This window comes from Zonotrichia albicollis, chromosome 4 (assembly GCF_047830755.1).
Source record: "Zonotrichia albicollis isolate bZonAlb1 chromosome 4, bZonAlb1.hap1, whole genome shotgun sequence".
Taxonomy (NCBI): domain Eukaryota; kingdom Metazoa; phylum Chordata; class Aves; order Passeriformes; family Passerellidae; genus Zonotrichia; species Zonotrichia albicollis.
Window position 1 is genome coordinate 72598295 of NC_133822.1, and position 15512 is coordinate 72613806.

The following is a 15512-nucleotide window of genomic DNA, read 5'->3' on the forward strand; positions in this document are numbered from 1 at the left end:
ATAAATAAAATAACAGTATGGATTTACCATGGTTGTTGTCTGGGCTTCATCTCCCCAGACAATCTCTGTGCCACGAGGCAGGTGTCTGTGCCTTGGAGCTTGGTCTCCAGCACCTACATTGAATTCTGGTGGCTGTCAGCTCTCAGTACCACAGCAGAAGGCAGCCAGATGCAAATGCCAAATTTGAAGGTGCTGTGCTGCATTAGAAAGGAAAATTAAGCGAAGGAAAAATTTCAGATAAACTGAAAAAAAAAAAAAATTTAAAGAAGTTTCCTTTTGGTTTTCCTGAAAATTTATTTCAAAAAATTGCTTTCATTGCAGAGAAATGTTCAGTTTTGGGGATACAACACTTTTTCTTTATGGGGCAACTCAGGAAAGCATTTCTGTCAGGCTCTTAAAATGCTATTTATCTCAAAAATGTAATTGTGTCTCTGGTGCGTGACAAGTCCAGCAACACGGCTTAGGGAGCACAGTCATTTGTTACTGTCCCCGAAGCAGAAGAAAGATGCTTTTAGGAATTTTAGTTTACATGAACTTTACACAGGAGAAGCCCAAGATCAGACTGAAAAACTTGCTGGCAAACTTCATTAGAATGGGAAGGTGGCTAGGCATTCTATTTTTCTTGATTTTGTACAATAAATGTGGGCTTATGTTGCTGGCTTTTAAAAAATTTTTTAGATATATAAGCCACAAGCTTTGCCTGGCTAAGCTGAATTTCAGTGAGATCAGCCACCTCTGCCTTCCAGGAAAAAAAACCCCAACCCAATTCCACTCTCTAGATCTAACCCATTCAAGGGCTAATATTAAATCTAACTTCCCATCACGAGGCAAGCAAAAACCAACACAGCTGTGCCATGAAAAACACCTCAGTTGTGAAGCCCAAATTCACCTCTGTGTGGACAGAAACTCATATCCCTGTGACTTTTAAAGGTTCCAGCAGAACTCATGGCTGAAGCCCAGTTTTAAGATGCATCATCAGGGTAATTTGTATTATGTACGTAGTGTTTACCAGAACACAAATATATAAAAGATAAAGCATGCATACAGAAGATAAAACCCACAGACAATCAGTTCAGCTGGGCTGCCTGAAAGCTAAACATTTGCAAAGAGATATATGGTAAGGCCAGCAATTTCAGACCACAGTAAATGAAAATTGGATTTATAGGTTTGGAATTGCCATCTCTCATGCCATTGTATTGACGTTCATGGGTGTAAGGAGCAGGCACTGGAGCTGATGCAGCCTCAGCAGTTAATTGGTAAAGATAAAAAAACACAGGTGAGATGGAAGGGAATTACAGTAATTGCCAGAGGGAAAGGTGAGATAGGTGGTGGGTTTCCCTCTTTCCCTTCCAACTCTCTACTTCTGATGGCAGAAGACACTGAATTTTTAAAAATAAATTTGACCAACAAGTTCAGTACAACACAGAGGAAGGTGGCCTTATCTGCACCCTCTGCTAACAGAAACATGGAAATCTGTTCTTTCCATCAGCTGCCATTACTTTCTCCTTTCAGGAAAATCAGCTTTTCCTCTTGGGAACAGCTGCTGCTGGTGAAGCTTTTGCAGGATGCAGACTGTGAAATCTGGGGCCATTTTGTGCCAGTATTTCCCTGTTGTTCCAGCTCAGGAGCAAGCTCCAGTCGAGTTCCTTGCACTTCTTGGACCAGGTAGTCTGTCATCAGCCCAGGTGCCACACAGATGGTGAGTTTGATCTTTTAATGTGATCTTTTATAACGTTGATGGTATTTTTAGAGCTGTTGTCTTACCTCTGATCTCAAGGGGATGTTATTTTATCTCTTCTTTAAGAGATAAACTGCAAAGTCAGTGTGAAGTGCTTTCATTCTTGTAAGAGAGATTGTAGAGAACAGTTTTCAAGAAGACTTTAGCTCTTATTCCGTGTGTGTACTATACTCAAGCTCTTTATGGAGGATACATTTTATTTTCTTTTGCATTTACACATTGGGACAGCTCCAAGGCCATTAGAATGTTTTTAATTCCAGAGTGATTGAGGTATTTTTCCATCCATGTTGAATACTGTGTCTTTTTTCTAAGAATCTGACTGATGTAGCCCATTCTGCTTGGGAATATTAAATATACTTGGAAGCAAATAGGTTGTTATTAGCTGAAGTTTTTTCTCACCATTGCCATTAGATTTGCTAACCCTGAGGTTTTCAGCAAAGTCTGTGATGTTGGTCTTGCTCTTAAGGCTCTTAGATAATTTGATAATTGACTGATCTTTTCATACCAGTTTTATTTACAAATGCCAAAGTTGAAATTTCTTAAATTTGAGAGGTCCTATGAGCATCTATGGACTTTGGAAAATTGCTTCTGTTCTCATGGACTTGTTTTCACTTCAGATATCAGCATATTTCAGGGGGTTATTTTCTGCTGTCTGTCTACAGGAATATCAAGTGTGCCTAAAGCACAGAATAAATGCTTGAAAGTCTTCTATTGAACATGAATAAGAGAAAGAAATAATTGTAAATTAAAATGTGCAAAACAAGTTATTCTTCTCAGTGCAACTGGGACCATACTTAACATTGCTATGGAGCAATCTCTTCCTCATTATGGAGAATATTCAGTATATACAACACAAAATCTAGAAGCAGTGAAATTAGTGCTATAGGAGGAGAGATCTCATGAGTAGCCTTTTCTTTGCAAAGAACAGCTCTATGTCACTTTTGACAGTCTTTGTGTTATACAGAACAAATTGGAAAAATCTGTGTGGAAGAAAGTGTCTTTGAAGTACACAGCTCCAGTTTACTTTTTTTTTCTTTTTGTTTGCAAGCTCAAAAACAAAATTCTAAATCACGCCATAATTTCCTTTTCTGTTATATGGGAAAAAGAGGATTAAAGGTTATGAACTTTTTTGCTGTTAATTAAAGGAAGCAGACAGATATGGTCTGAGGCAGAATCCCCAGAAGTTCTGAACTGACACGTGTCTGTTTACAAGCTTGGAGTTGGTCTCCACCTATGAAAGGGATGGCAAAGAACCCTCAAATCAACCATCACCCAGGCTTTGTAGATGATGGATCAGGCTCTGACCTACACAGAACTGTGACTATAATATAAAGCCTGGTAAATATAAAAGCCTGCAACTGGATCTAGGAAAAAAGTTGTATACAAAGTCAATTGTCAGCTTTGATCATGGGGTAGAGGCTACATTGCCTTTCCTTATATCTTACATAAGTGCACTTTCAGAAAGATCACTGTGTCTTGGTTGTGAGCAGGGCCTATTTTACTCTGCAGCTGGAGTGGAATCATTTCAGGAGGATCTCTGGTCTGGTTTTTGGTTTAGCTCAAAAGGACACAGACTCAACCCAGTGGCATTTCTCTGTATGTCTGCAACACAGCAACTTCTGAACATCACACCCAAATGCTTCTGAAACTTTAGGGCAAGTTTTAGGTTTTGATAGCCAAGACCTTGATTTCATAGAAAAGTAATAAAAGAAAATGGGAGACAAGAGCAGGTGCTTGTTTCTTTCAAATCCAGCCACAGCTGGAGTGGTTTTGGATCAGAGGCCTGGATATGGTTCCTGTACAGCAGGGTAGAAATGCCACCTTCTCCTCACAGCTGCTCTGATGGACTGCCTCCCACAGAAGTGTTGGTGTTAGGAAATGGAAGGGTAAATGGGAGATGTGAGAAAGGGTGGAGGAATACTTTGTGTAGTGAGAATATCCTGTAAAGAAAGCAGCTCAAACATCAGCAGGGACAGGAGCAGCAAACCGGAGCCTCTGTTACTGGGGACAGGTGGGCTCCAAAAAAATGACAATTTCTCTGGCCCCTGTGGACCAGAAAAAAGTGGAGACTGAGCTGCCAGGAAAGAAGGAACGCTGGGGCAAAAACCTGCAGGATCCTGCTATGCCAGAGACCAGGAGGTGCTGCTGGGCGGTGGGACAGGCCAAGAGAATGGGGAGAAATTTTGCATGTTAACTGGGAGAGTGCAAGAGACAGAGATGTGGAACACACAGCACCTCTGGGGAGGTTTATAATCAAAGTTGGTTTGGACAGATGGGGAGTGTGGAGGAGAAGTTTGGGAGGAAGGCAAGAAACTTCTCTGGCATGCTGCAAGCTCAGCCTACAGAAGCTGCAGAGTGTGTGACCCTCTTGTTAACTTCATTTCACAATGTTCCCTGCATGCTTTGTGCGGCTTCCAAGTAATGCATGACATCAGAAATCTTAATAAAAACCACCTGCTCGGTACATTTTATGTTCAACTCTGTTAAACTTTCCTAGTTCAAAATATCCAGTGCTATCTGGAGCAGGAGGACAGTTACTTTTCTCTAAATTTGCTGAGCTTTGTTAAAGGAGTTCTTTCCTTAAGGAGTAAAAATGTGAATTTATATGCTTTTGGAAAATTACCTTTCAGCTGTTCAACTTTGTAGGCTGATAAAAACAGCTGTCAAAATTAATTTCTGATCCTCCTCTTGAACCTAGTCTGCTTCTATCAGTGTTCATGGCCTGTGTTTCAGGAATGATGAGGAGCTGACTGCTGTGTACCAGGGAAATGTGGGGTCTAAGTGGCTCTAGGTCTAGTGGGAGCTTTGCTCAACACACCCCAGGAAAGCTCTTTAAGCTTCAGGTTGCCTGGAATCTTTCAAGTCAGACAAGAAGCAATGTTTATACATCCCTCAGCACAAGGGAAGAGCTGGTGTGGGCCAGAGGTAATTAATATCAGCAGTTAAACTGGCTGTTCATTAAAAAAAAATAAAGTATCATTAGAAATAATTGCTTAGCTTTCCACTTTTGTGATCCAAAAATTCTCAGGCTGTGGTGTTCCTGTCTGCTAAGTATTAGATCAGTATCTCCCAAGACAAAACAAAACAATCATTCTTCTCTGGGCTACTTTGCAAAGTTTATTCCAGACTGTTTGTCTGTGATAGAGGTTCCCAACAGTCTCAGTAATAAAAAATAGGTGTAGTGGCCTGTCTCTTTTTGAGGAGTCTGAGCTTCCACCCCAGGGTCGCAGCCAGAACTCAGCTCCTTCCTGTGCCTGTCCTGCTCTCCAGTTCATCCCTCATTGGTGGCACTGCAGAACACTTCCCTGGAGGTGGATTTCTTGTTTTCAGTGAACTTAGCCATTTGCAGGAGCTTTTGAACCTCTTTTTGCTTTATCAAAAAAAAAAAGCCAGGCACAAGGGCAGCTTCTGAAAACTTATTTTAGGACAGGGAAAGGGGTCATGACCCTGAGGCTCTGCTGTTTAAATCAGCAGAACTTCTCTGGAGTGTACGCAGGATTTAGGAAAGGGCACAGGCTCTGCTGGTTGTGTCACAAATTTTCCAGAGTGCTTTTTCTGAGCAAGCCAGAAAAAGATTTGCCTGAAGGGACACATGACTATGGAGCACATGAATGATTTTTTAACACAAAAGTTCTGGGGTTTCTAGGGGACAAAAGGACCAACATGTGGGCACCATAAGGGGCAGGAGGAGGGAAGGTGGCACCAGGTTGGCTTCTGTGCACCCTCAGTGGGATGTGCAGGATTGGGGGGAAATTGGAAGATCTTCTGAGACCACTTGAGATCTGCTGCCAGAGCTCAGACACATTTCAGTCAGGCACTGAAATCCCTGTGCCAAGCTGGAAATGTGGGACTCAGCCTGGAAATAAGATGTGGATAAGGACAAGTGTCCTATGGTTTCCTTTGAATTGCCTGGAGACAGGAGAAGGTCTTCTCCCTGATTAAGCATTTCTCATTCAAATCTTTTGGAAAGAAATGGAGTCAATTCATCTTTAATTGCACTAAACAGTTCACAATCAATAATGCTCTCCTTTGCTGCCTTTGTGCAAATGTTCAAGTCTTTGACTCTTTTGAGGATGCGCTGTGAGGCCATTGCTAGATCTAGTGAAAAAAAAATTGTAAATAAATCTCTACACATAAAAGCTCCAGGCCTCTCTGGGCACATACTTTAAAATCTATTTATTCACCTTTTCCCCTCTGTTTTCATATTTAGATAGGGATAGCTGTGGTGTAAAGCAGAGCTATATATTTTTGTCTGTTAGGACATGAGAAAGGGCACAGTGCTCTCTGTTTCAGCAGCTGTTCTGAGGCCAGTGCGCTAACTGTATTTATTTATTAGTGGGTTGTTTTGGTTAGACTATTTTTTCCCCTGGTGTATGTGCTGCTGCAATTGGTGCACATGCTTTCCTTCCTTACATCAACAAAGAAATTGGCTCAAGAGAATTTCATGGATTGCTTGCTTTTGGCCTCTGAATTGTCCAGGTAAAGATATTTTCCTGTGTGTTTCTCCCACATCATTTATCTCTGAATGCATTCTCTTGGCATGTGAAATAGCAGGAATATATGTCATGTGTTTTCTGAGGACACCAGCCATAACCCTCAGAAATCATTTGCTTCTTCCATAAGCCAGAAGCCATTGAAGAAATTAAATCTGGATGAATGATGAAAATATATTGCAGTTAGAGAACAACTGTTGATTCTTTTTGACAGCAACTGTGGTTTTTAATGCTTCCTTAATTTTCACTTCCACATATCTGAAATTGTGATTAATCCAGTGAAATATTCAAAATTGCCCCAGTAAATCTCACTTTCCTAAACAGGATTTATCTTAAAGCCTCATAAAGCATTCTGACAATCAGATCCAAAGTTTCCTTTGTGATGCACATAAGCATCACATACGTAATATTCACGTCTCCAGTTTCCAGGAGTTCTGGAGGAAGAATTTTCATCCACTGAAAAACAGCATCTTTCTCTGCAGGGGCTTATTCATACCAAGAACAACTGTATTTTTTCCAAACAATAACAAAAATGTGTTTCTTGCCTGTGGATTAAGAAAAATCTCGAGATGAAGACCAGCTTCCCTGCTCCCTTCCTGTTCAAATTGTGAAATTGGCCTGAAAAACTGGGTTTTTTCTTTCCTTTTGCTGAGCCATTCTGATGCTCTGTGGTGTAACGGGCTTTCCTTAAAAAACAGAAGCTGTGAAATGCTGCTTCTCTCTATTCCAGCTGTTCAGGAACACAGATAAAACAAATGTCATGAATATCACAATAAATCCTGAAAGCTGCAAAAACAACGGGAGGGGGAGGAGTGATCAGAAGCTGTGCAGCAATGCACAGATGGAGAAAATACCCTGGGGGCTCCTGCAGCTTTTGGTGACTTTTCCTTTGGAGCTTTTGTCCTGTGACAGCTCCTGGCACTGGGTGGAGGGAGCAGGGAGAAGGAAATTCACCCTGCAACCACAGGGTATTCCCTGCCTGATCTGCTTTTGGGTCCCCAGAGGTAAAACTGGGGAGGAAAGCACCAGTTAATGTATGTGAATATCTACCACATTAAAATTAGGAGATTATGCTAATTTTTCCAGAATGGGCATAACTGGTCCTAAAATCCCTCATGAATCTTGTAGCCATGTCTTTGTTCTGGGTTAAAGTTTGGCACAGCAAGGGATCTTCCACTTGCCATGGGTTTTTAGGGACCTCAAACACTGGGGCTCTGCTTCCCCTGTATTTGCTCATAACAGGTTTGTTGCATAAACACTTTTATTTTTAAAAAGGACAAGCATCCAAAGAAACATTTCAGAGACAATAGGATCTGAGGCTGTAAATGCATTCTTGTGAACTTATTAAGATGAAGAGAATTTTAGTTTGAGAAGAGGAAAAGCTTGTGATCAGGCAACTGCTGTTATAATAATAACAAAAGTAAACAGAAAACCACTGTCAGTTTGATTATTTTGGGTGTCTTTGTCCTGCCCAATGGTGCCTGTTTATCACAACCTTTTTTTCAGTACAGGGTGCAACCTAACTAAAATATAGAAGCATCATAACTAAGGAAAGATTGTGTTAAATTTTTTTTTTTACTGTACTATTTAAAGGAAGGACTACAAAAAATTAATTTAGCAATTCAGCAATAGAACTAAGTGCAAGAACTTCCAGCTGTTATCAAAATGGCTGTTTCATGAGGGATCACAAATACCAGCATTGTTTGTGTAACTTAGTTCCTATCAACCTAAAAGATGCATGAAAATTGTGATGAGGTTTTAGTAACTAGAGTTTGTTGCTATTACTATTAACCCTGCAAGCAGCACCAAAGATCACTGCACCCCTGCCATCCTTGGGCTGAATTTTGACTGAAAAGGTTTTTTTGGCAAGTCATCACACCAGAGACAGGTTTTGGTATGCAGGGATTTCATCTTGCCCTCACCCTTGTCATTCTTTGGTGCGGGCAAGCACACCACACTGAGAAACAACATTGAAAGCTGGAAGTTGTTTTAATTCAGTGAGAGACACTGATGGAGAGGAAGCAAATGGAAATAAGGCCCAGAGAACTATAGGGATCTATTCTTACTATTCATGTCCATGCCATTGAAGCTGGTTTTCCTTAGATGCTGAATTACATCTTCAGGCAGAATATTTGAACTCTGTTTCACTGACATCAGCCTTGTCCCACTGCCCTGACTTAGCAAAGCTCAGGGTTTGGCTCACTGTTATATCCCAGCCCTCAGTTTAACAGAGGCTTTCCCTCTTCTGAAATTTCCTTTACTTAAAGTTTACAATTTACTTGTTGGTGTGAAGATGCTTTGGAAAGAAGGGCTTCTGACAGACCTTGGGTCTGCTGCCCAATTCGTTCTCTTTTTAAGGCAGCTTTACAAATTTTAATTACAGTATTTCTACAAAATCCTTGAAGTATTGTTTCATGCATTTTCTTACTTTTCAAGAGGAAGGAGTAGCTGTGGCTCAACCACAAAACCAAAGATATTTGTTTAAAAAACATATAATAGGTTTTCTGCAATGCATATCCACGTTCAATGAGTATGCAATGTGTTATCTAGGCTGTTTGCAAGGTTGGTGATGTGTGATGGAAGCTCAAGCTGTAAATGAAATTCATTTCTGAAAGAATAGGTGGCAAGGCAGTGTAAGATTTAATTCCCATTGCATGAATCACTTCATTTGCACATGTCTCTTTGCACTTGATTGGACATACTGATATTTGAAATGCATTACAAATTTAATCAAAAGCATTAAGTAAGACACACAACATTGAAATTACATCCAGGAAAACATCTGGGACTAGGGAGAGGGAATTATTCTTGCATAAAAACTAAAGATTCTATACTTTCATAAACAAATTGAATAAACAAAGGCATATTCAAGCTCCTCAGGAGATTATGTAGAAGGTCAACTCCTGGCATTTCCCAGACTGCAAATCCATGCATTGATCTGAATAGACTTTTGTATTTAAATAACTCCTGGGGTGACTCCTTTGGACTTTTTCCTCTGCAGTCTGTTAACAGTGCTGCCATGTGCAAAGTCGTTCAGAGTTGAGTTATCAACTTTGGGGGGCTGAAGGTTCAGTCCTGCAAAGTTCATTCACACAGATAAATCCACTTTACCCTTTGAAGAACTCCAGCCCAGAAAGGAATGAGGCCTTGAGGTGAGCTTGATAATGAAGTGATTGTTTTACTGTCCAGATAAAATCCCCTGAAGGTATCTGGAGCTATGTTCTTTAACTTCCTGCACAGCACACAATCTTCCTCTTGTTTATAAAATATATTCTCTCTTCTTGAAACCAAACACCAAAACACTTCTTCTTCCCCAGATTTGCTCCATATGGAAAACATCACAAACTAGGACAAAAGCAACAAAGACGAGAAGATAGAAAAGTTGAAAATTCTGTTTGAGTGACTAGATAATTTCAAATATTTCAGAAAGGGCCCTCTCTACCACCCACTCTGTGTTACAGCTATTTCTCTACTGATTTTTTTCCCACACCAATTTTAAGTAGCAACTGAAAAGATTAAAATAAAGCAGAGAAACAAAATGAATATGCGTAACTTTCTTTCTTACTGTGTGTGGAATCTGCACAGTTACATTTAGGTGTTAGGAGACCATTAGAACAAAAATTTTAAGGTAAAAATATCAAAAGTCTCATCTTTGACATTGTTTAATGAAATCCCAGGTGTGCAGTGCATGTTGAGAGAAATAATTTGACAAGTTTATATGAAAAAAGGTGGTGAATTTACTTGCAGCAGAACCTGATAAGAATTTTCATTCATTGCTTATGGAGCAGGTTATCATACTGTAAGAGAGTTATATAAACCTTAAATATCCCTGAGTAATTTCTTGAAATCTAAAAAAAAAAAAAAAAAAAAACCAAAAAAAACAAACCAAAAAAACCACCAAGATGTCTGCCAACAGATTTGTCTTAAATTCTTATGCTAGAGGCCTTTTCTTGGTCTTTTCCTCTTTTTTCTCAGCTGAGGTGTCAATATTGAAGTCTAAACAAGAGGCAAACACTCGGTATTGAGCTGTTCTAGATCAGTAGTGATCAGTTTTTTGTTCCACGGGCTCAGACTGTCTGAAATCTAGTATGAAGAAATATTGTAATTTACAGAATAGTAATTCTATAGGTTAATTTTTTCATTAATATAGTTCGCATAGCAGAAAGGCATTGGCTTTGTGTAAGACCTGCTCAGCAATAGCAGCATAGTTCTATTTATCAATATTGTTTTGAGCACAAATACAAAATAGTCCCATATCAACTACTGTGAAGGAAATTAACTCTGTCCCACTCAAAACAAAGATATGTTTTGAAACAGGTCAGTCCTTCATTTGCTTTGATGTAGCAATATTCAAATATTTTGCATTCAGCTCTGATGATACACAAAGTATAACTTTAAAAGTTGTTTATTATTTTAGCTTGGTTTGTTTTCCACAGAAAAGCAAACAGAAAAAAAATCCCCGGCTGAATTTCCATCAGATGTGAAGTTTCCCATCTGTTTTCGTTTTTAATTTTTTAAAATTTGAACATGAATGAGCGATTTCTATCAATATCTGAATAAAATGTCCAAAATCGGAATAGGATTTGAAGAATTTATAGAAAAGTTTTGCTGTTCTGATCTGACACATGACTGAGGGACAACATTTTGCTTGTCTTCCTCTTACATTGAGATAAAAAAACATTGAAAGCTCCATTGTTTATAAATAAAGCTGGAAGGAAATTGGCCTGAATGAATACATTGAACAGATGCATCACCTTCCGTTATGCAGACAAAACAAATAGCTGTGTTTTGTGAAAAAAACCTATCAAATTACCAGCTACACAATGCAAAAATGCTCTTGGATAAATGGGCAAGTGCCTAGCACCTTTGGAAGCTTGGTGGCTGCAAATCTGATATTTTCTCTGGTTATGTGCTGACCTCCTGCTCCTTTGGTACTGAACAGCTTGGATTATAATTGTCTTCCAAATCCTGAGGTATTTATTTAAATTTACTCTCTAACAATCTTATTGAAATGGGAACTGTAAAAAAAGCTGCTGTTTTCATTGTGCAAACACAGTGAATATCACCAGTCCCATTGTCAGACTCAGTGTTTTAAAAGGTTATGAATGCTTCAAAATACTAAAATCACCTCAGAGTGTCACCATTTTTTATTTAAACAGATGGGGATGGAGGGAGGCAAATAACAACAAGAATTTCACTGACTTTGTGCTTAAGGATGACCAAATAATTTTGGCTGAAAATGTCCAAACACACTCACCCTGAGGCATAGCCTGAGCCTGGAGAATTTAAGTCCTGGTGGTTTCAGTTTTTTATGAGTTTCCTGGACTTCAAACAAGACCATATAAATTGGAAGTATTATGCAATCTTAATAATAGGTTATGTTACCAATTTGCTCACAACAAACCAGTCAGCATAGCTGAAATTCCTAGGTGTGCTGTGGTTATTAAAAATTAGTGTTCTGTGACTTGCTGCTGGACTCCCAGCATGAATTTATTGGGAAGGAAAAAAAAAAAAAAGTAAATTCTGCTCTTTAAGCTTGATTTTCTTCAATTTTCTCCAAACCTTAATGGATCATATAGTGTGAAAAAAAGTTTTAGTTGTACTTGGCTTCTTATTCCATCCCTATAAGTGATTGCTTTCTTTTAAGTGATGGTTTTAAATAAAATCATGGATTCGTGGAATTGCTTGGGATGGGAAGGCACCTTAAAGACCATCTCATTCCAGCTCTCCTGACACAGACAGGGACATGTTCTCTGTCCCAGGCTGCTCAGAGCCCCATCCAGCCTGGCCTTGAACACTTCCAAGGATTAGCAGAGATGAAACCAATGAACAGAGACTGTTTTTTCACCCAGGTGAAATGACATTGCTCTGGTTGTATGAAAGCTGTGGGGAAATGGCCCAGGTAGCTACTGTGAATAATTCAGGGCTCGAATCTATAGAATTTACTATCTATGGGCATCAATCTCTAGTACCTTTTTTTATTCTGAGGATGCAGATGGAATTCCCCAATAAATCAGCCACTGATGATGAAGTTTTTCTTCTGAAAAAAAATATCTGAATTATCCAAAAGAGGCCTCAGGCACAGACAACTGGAAAACTGAAATAGTGGATGCTCCAGCAGTAGCAGGGCCTGGGTTTGGCTGGATGCTCTTGCATCTGACTCAGAATGGTCCTGAGCTGAGGTGCCAAATGAGTGCTCACTGTTCTTTATATCAGGGGTGCATTTGTCCTACAGCTCCATTAAGTATGGTTAACCTGGGTTAAAGGAGCAGTGAAAGAAGTTTATTGGATTTTTAGCTATTTGAGCAGATGAATTCAAGCTCAGATTCTCCCACAGGCTTGGGATTCTACTGAGAGCTCAGTTTAAATGACAGATTTCACTGCTGTAAATTGGGGTAACCAACCTAGGCTAAGCACTCCAAAGAAAGTTTTTCCTTCAGCAAAGACAGATATGAAGCACATCCCTGTACAATATAACTGAAATATATATATATATATATATGAAAGCTTTTCTTCTGGAGAATTGATGAAGCAGCCATGACTCAGAGGCTACTCAGGAAAATATGATTTTAGCCCGGAGCACTGTGTGCTCAGCTGCTGTACCTGGCTTTCTTGTTTTCCTCTATTCCCATGGGCTATCACAATTTTTGGTTTTTCCTTCATCTTCTGTTCAGTAGGGGTATTCTGGGTATTTTCTTGAACTTACCTGCTGTAAGAACAGTGCTCAAAGCAACTTTAGGAAACTTTGATATGACCCTTTTTCAACAAATCAATAACGTTAACATGCTACGCTTTCTAAATTCATTTTCAGTACTCTCATTTTCCCGAAGAGTAAAATTCAGTGAGGCATCTCTGAATGTCAGGAGATGTGAAATAATTCCCAGGTTCTGCTGCTGCTGTGCTGTGAGCCACTGAGGCAGGTGTCTGCTGTCACAGCTCTCACTGTGGATAACAGCTGTACTCAAATACCTGGAAATTTAGATGAGAAGTATCACGGTCAGGATAAAATGTGGCATAGCAAGAACGGGCTGCAATATTTTATGAACAAATCTGAAATGTTTGAAAGGAAGTGCTTGTAGTACTGGGAATATGTTTTTACTACATATTTAATCTGGATTTTTTTGTTGGCTTTTTTATAGACCCTATTTTGATCTGAGTTTTGCTGGCATCTCCCATGTGTTTCAGGACAGTTGAGGCATGTCTCACTTCTTACATTCACAGCCTGTTTATGAATCAAAATAAAGAAATGAAGCTACTGTCACAACGCCCCAGCATTTATATCAGAGGTTGATGACATTCTCAAGCAATCTACAGTAACATTTTGTAAATCACTTCCCCCTAGCTGATGGCAGGTTTCAGGGATTAAAAGTTAATACAAGGTGTATAATTCCATTTCCAGTCTTGAAATTCCTCCTATAGTAATAATAAACTGATTATTCTTTTAATTTTAAGCTTCTTGGCCTATTTCTGAGTGGTGCTGGATACCCACTGCTTCCAAGGAAATCAGAGTTGTGCATTCCCTCTCTGCACTAAATGTCTGGAGCATCAAGCTCTGTGTGGTAGCTGTGTATTAACTAAAAATTACAACAGCAAGTATGATGAGCTGGTCTACACATTTTGTTTTATTCTGCAAATTTATTGCAAAACTTTGTCTGCAAATTACCAACAAAAATGAGATTTTATAGTAATGAATAGCAATCTATTGTAATGCAAGACACTGGTTTACCAAGAGTGACTAGAATTTCACTTCCAAAGGCTTGACTTTATCCCTTCCAGAACTGGTGTTTGAATAGCAAAGTTTTTAACTTTGGAGTTGAACTTTCCCTTAGAAAGCAGCAGACCTGGCTTCCACGTGTGTCATGCATACCCATTTTACTTTGTTTAAATCTGGTCTAAGTTTGGTGAAGTTTTTAGAAGCAGATAAAAATCAATCAAGTTCTGCACAGATTTATGCTGTGGGAGTTTTAGAAGAGTCAACTGAACTCATCACTGTATTTCTTTATAGGTAGTAGTGATGTATGTGATAATTCAAAGTTTACTATCCACATTAGAAGGTTAAATATTTTCAGTTTGTACATAGAAATGATCTTCCTTGCATGTGTAATTTGAGAGTTTAGTTAAATAATGAAAAATCAATTCTGTGAGGGGAAATAAGATTATCCATTCCAATAAGAGCTGGAGGAAAGGTTCTACACTAAAGATGTAGATGACAGAACATTTTTAAGGTTTTGGTTTTGGGTTTTTTTAGCAATCTTCAAAGATCCTTGATATTTTTCCTGTAATTTAATCAATTTCTGCACAGAGAGTGAGTGTCAGAGTCTGAAAGGCAGAACTGCTGGGAATTTGGGTAAGCAAGGCACAGGTGAGGGACTCTTAAAGACCTGCTGAGTCTTTAAGCAGAAAAATCTATACAAACGGGAGCTGTAGAGAAACAGCAAAAAGATTATTAAAATTATAACCTCTGGTGCCTTGTGCCATTTAGAATTAATCTTACTGAACAACCTGGTGCCCTTTCAGGTGAACTAGAGCCCTGGCCAAATTTCAAATCTGTGTCCTACCTTACAAGTTTGTTTAAGTCTATAACCAAAGACTAAAGCTATGACTCGCCTGTAACTTTTAACACATCCCACTGTGGCTCCTTTGTGTTAACAGAAGGAGATCTGGCCCTGCACCTTGGCTGTGTTCTTTTGTGGAGGTGCTCTGAAAATCTTGTTGAGTTGAAAGGCCAGGAATTCTCACTTTTTTCCAAGTCTGGCCAAATTACTTTCCAGGGTGGAGAACAGAGTATATTTTATTGTAGCAAGGAGAGGTAGTATTGCCTAGATTAATACCTTTGCTTCCTTTGTGGAGTAAATTCAGCAGAGCTGCAGTGCAGACTCCTGATGGTTCATATCCAGGAAGGAGCCTCCCTCTAGCTGAGTCCCTGGGAGCTGCACTGACCTTTGTCTGCTGAAGACAGCTATTTGCACATCTGACATGCCTTTCAAACGCCAATCAACACCTTTTTTTGGTAGCTTTTTAATGTTCTCAGAAGTCCACGGGGAATGAATGAACCTATTTGTAATTCTGGCTGGGCTTGATCTCATTCAGCTGAAGGAGCACAACCTGCAGTTCTCGTTGTTTCCATAAATTCACACCATCCACTTTGCAGTCAAAACCAGACGATGCCCTTTGGAATGATGCTTGCTTGGAGTGTTGGTTGCACTGTGTCAGCCTGTGGGCTGCTCCTCCACTCTTCCATGCGCTGCACTGGTGGGATCACAGCCCTGGCACCGCGATGC

General features: G+C 39.5%; 1 long non-coding RNA gene across 1 annotated transcript in view; it reads left to right on the forward strand.

Moving 5' to 3' along the window:
- Window positions 1–328: 328 nt before the first annotated feature.
- The window catches only part of LOC113458583 (uncharacterized), a 46818-nt gene continuing 31634 nt past the window's right edge, over window positions 329–15512 (forward strand). Inside the window, exon 1 of the long non-coding RNA XR_012580149.1 lies at window positions 329–1699. This is a non-coding gene — a long non-coding RNA (uncharacterized LOC113458583). The remainder of the gene's footprint in view (window positions 1700–15512) is intronic.